Raw genomic sequence first — 2,474 nt, forward strand, 5'->3', positions numbered from 1 at the left:
TGCTGAAATGGGTGCTGGAATTTGTCTTCTTATTATAATTCAGGTTTGTAAAGAGCTATTTTGTGTGTAACTGAGACTGGTCGGATACATTATAGCTGGAGAGAAAAATCCTTTTTATGTCTGGTTGCCTTTTATTTATTTCTTTTTAATGCTGTGAACCATCACCCTTTGTACCTGTCTGTATATGAGAAACCCTAAATATTCCATAAAGGAGGAGAAAGCTGGGATAGTTAGTATCAAAACTGTTTCAGGTAGGAATGGCTGTTTAATTCAAAGTACAGGAATTAGTAGACTTTGAAGCAGGAGCTGGTGGTCAGTGCCATGAAGGATTTCTCACTGAACAGCACAGATGCAGCTGTGAGACATTATCCTGTACAGCAAAGCAGTAAATGCCCAAAATTCAGTACTTTTTTGGACAAGAAGTGCTTTCTGAGTAATCTGTTTGCAAGTATCTATGTTGAACAGTCACGGGGATCGTTGCCAGGTGAGATGTGCAGGCGTTTGTACGTGAGAGGGCAGAAACACCGCAGGCATGATGTATAGACGAAAAACTTCCTCAACCCTCTCCAACATGATGCAAATACAGAAGCAGGGAATTAATAGGTAATTCTTGACTTGATTTACTCTTCTTTCTGCTCAGTTCTGTTCCTTTTCCCACAGCTGTTTGTTGCTGGTTTGATCGTGCTGCTGTTAGATGAGTTGCTACAGAAAGGCTATGGCTTGGGATCTGGTATTTCCCTGTTTATTGCTACCAATATCTGTGAAACCATTGTCTGGAAGGCCTTCAGTCCCACTACCATCAACACTGGCAGAGGTACGTGTGCCATTACAGTTAGTTATAACGTGTTTCAGTGGATGTGTACTACACAGAAACTATCAGGTGTTTATCTGATGGCTGTTATGACAAAAATGTTTTAATGTCTGATGGTTATTATTAGGCTGAGAGAGCTGGGCTTGTTCAGCCTCAAGAAGAGAAGGCTCTGCAGGGACCTTAGGGCAGCTCCCAGTGCCTAAAGGGGCCAACAAAAAAATCTGGAGAGGGGTTTTTTTACAAGGGCATGTAGGGACAGGACAAGGGGGAATGGCTTTAACCTGACAGAGGGAAGATTTAGGTTAGACATTAGGCAGAAATTCTTCCCTGTGAGGGTGCTGAGGCGCTGGCACAGGGTGCCCAGAGAAGCTGTGGCTGCCCCATCCCTGGCAGTGTTCAAGGCCAGGTTGGACACAGGGGCTTGGAGCAACCTGCTCTAGTGGAAGGTGTCCCTGCCCGTGGCAGGGGTTGGAGCTGGATGAGCTTTCAGGTCCCTTCCAGCCCAAACCATTCTATGATTACCTTCTAAAGTCTGTTGTCTAACATTGAAGATCAAAATTGGTCTGACGTATATGAAGATAAATAAACAACCTACAAGTTTTCCTTTGCTGATTTGAATCGCAGCAGTTAAAGTGGGACTTGAAGCCCCTTGACTGAAGATTTTTGGATTTCCAAACTGAATTAGCCTTGGTTTTAGTATCATTTAGTTCCTAGAAACAGAGGAGATAAGAAATACTGTGTTCAGAGGAGCTGGTTATGACCCAGCTGTTGCTTGTGGCTATAGGAGACCTTTATAATTGGTGCTTCCAAACTATGTTAAACTGGTTTGATTCTTCAGACACGGCCATCTCGTCATTCCTCAGTCAATCATTGACAGCATCTCGTTGTCCTGAGACCCTGGAAATAAGCAATACCAAGTGAGGATGCAGCCTGTTGCACCAAGGAGCTAACTAGTTTGATACATTTGGAATCCTGAGCCATCCTTTGAGTTTGCTTTCATTTTCACCTTAGTAGTTTAGTTGTATGTTATTACTCCTTCTCTAAAGCCATTTTCCTCATTGTTTATTACCTCCTTCTAATCATTCTCCTGCCCCAGAAAAGAAAGGAAAAGTGTATTTATTCTTTCATGTGTGTGACTTGGGTTTGTTGGTTGGTTGGTTGGTTGGTTTGGGGGGTTTGTTTATTTGAACCAGGAATAATGTTCTGGTGGATTATTCTACATTCCATAAGCTAAACCAGAATCCTGGATTGTGATATATTTGTTGAAGCAGGATTTACATCCTATTGGATCTGATTTTACATGTGTCATTGTTAAACTTTCCGAAACAAAGATGCTATTTTCTTAAAAAGGTTTTTAAATTTCAGATTAAAATTCCTTCTACTCTTTTGTTCTGTGCAGGGACAGAGTTTGAGGGGGCTGTGATTGCCTTATTTCACCTTCTGGCTACACGAACCGACAAGGTCCGGGCTTTGCGGGAAGCTTTTTACCGACAGAATCTGCCCAATCTGATGAACCTGATTGCTACAGTGTTTGTATTTGCTGTAGTCATCTATTTCCAGGTAAAATGAGCAACTCCTCAGAGGAGCTCTGCAGCTGCAGAGGTGGGAGTGCACAGACCCTAAACACTGGGGGGAAATGGACAAGTTTTCCCACAGCCGAGTC

The 2,474-nt window shown here is 42.8% G+C and overlaps 1 pseudogene across 1 annotated transcript in view; it reads left to right on the forward strand.

Annotated features, from left to right (window-relative positions):
- LOC104405925 overlaps window positions 1–2,371 on the forward strand; it is an 11,242-nt pseudogene extending 8,871 nt beyond the window's left edge. Inside the window, exons 5-7 of the transcript XR_719915.1 lie at window positions 1–43; window positions 661–814; window positions 2,211–2,371. The exon at window positions 1–43 is cut by the window's left edge and continues 77 nt beyond it. The product of XR_719915.1 is annotated as a protein transport protein Sec61 subunit alpha isoform 2-like (transcript). The remainder of the gene's footprint in view (window positions 44–660; window positions 815–2,210) is intronic.
- Window positions 2,372–2,474: the final 103 nt, after the last annotated feature.

The sequence above is a fragment of the Nestor notabilis genome, unplaced genomic scaffold, assembly GCF_000696875.1.
Source record: "Nestor notabilis isolate BGI_N333 unplaced genomic scaffold, ASM69687v1 scaffold14925, whole genome shotgun sequence".
NCBI classification, from domain to species: Eukaryota; Metazoa; Chordata; class Aves; order Psittaciformes; family Psittacidae; genus Nestor; species Nestor notabilis.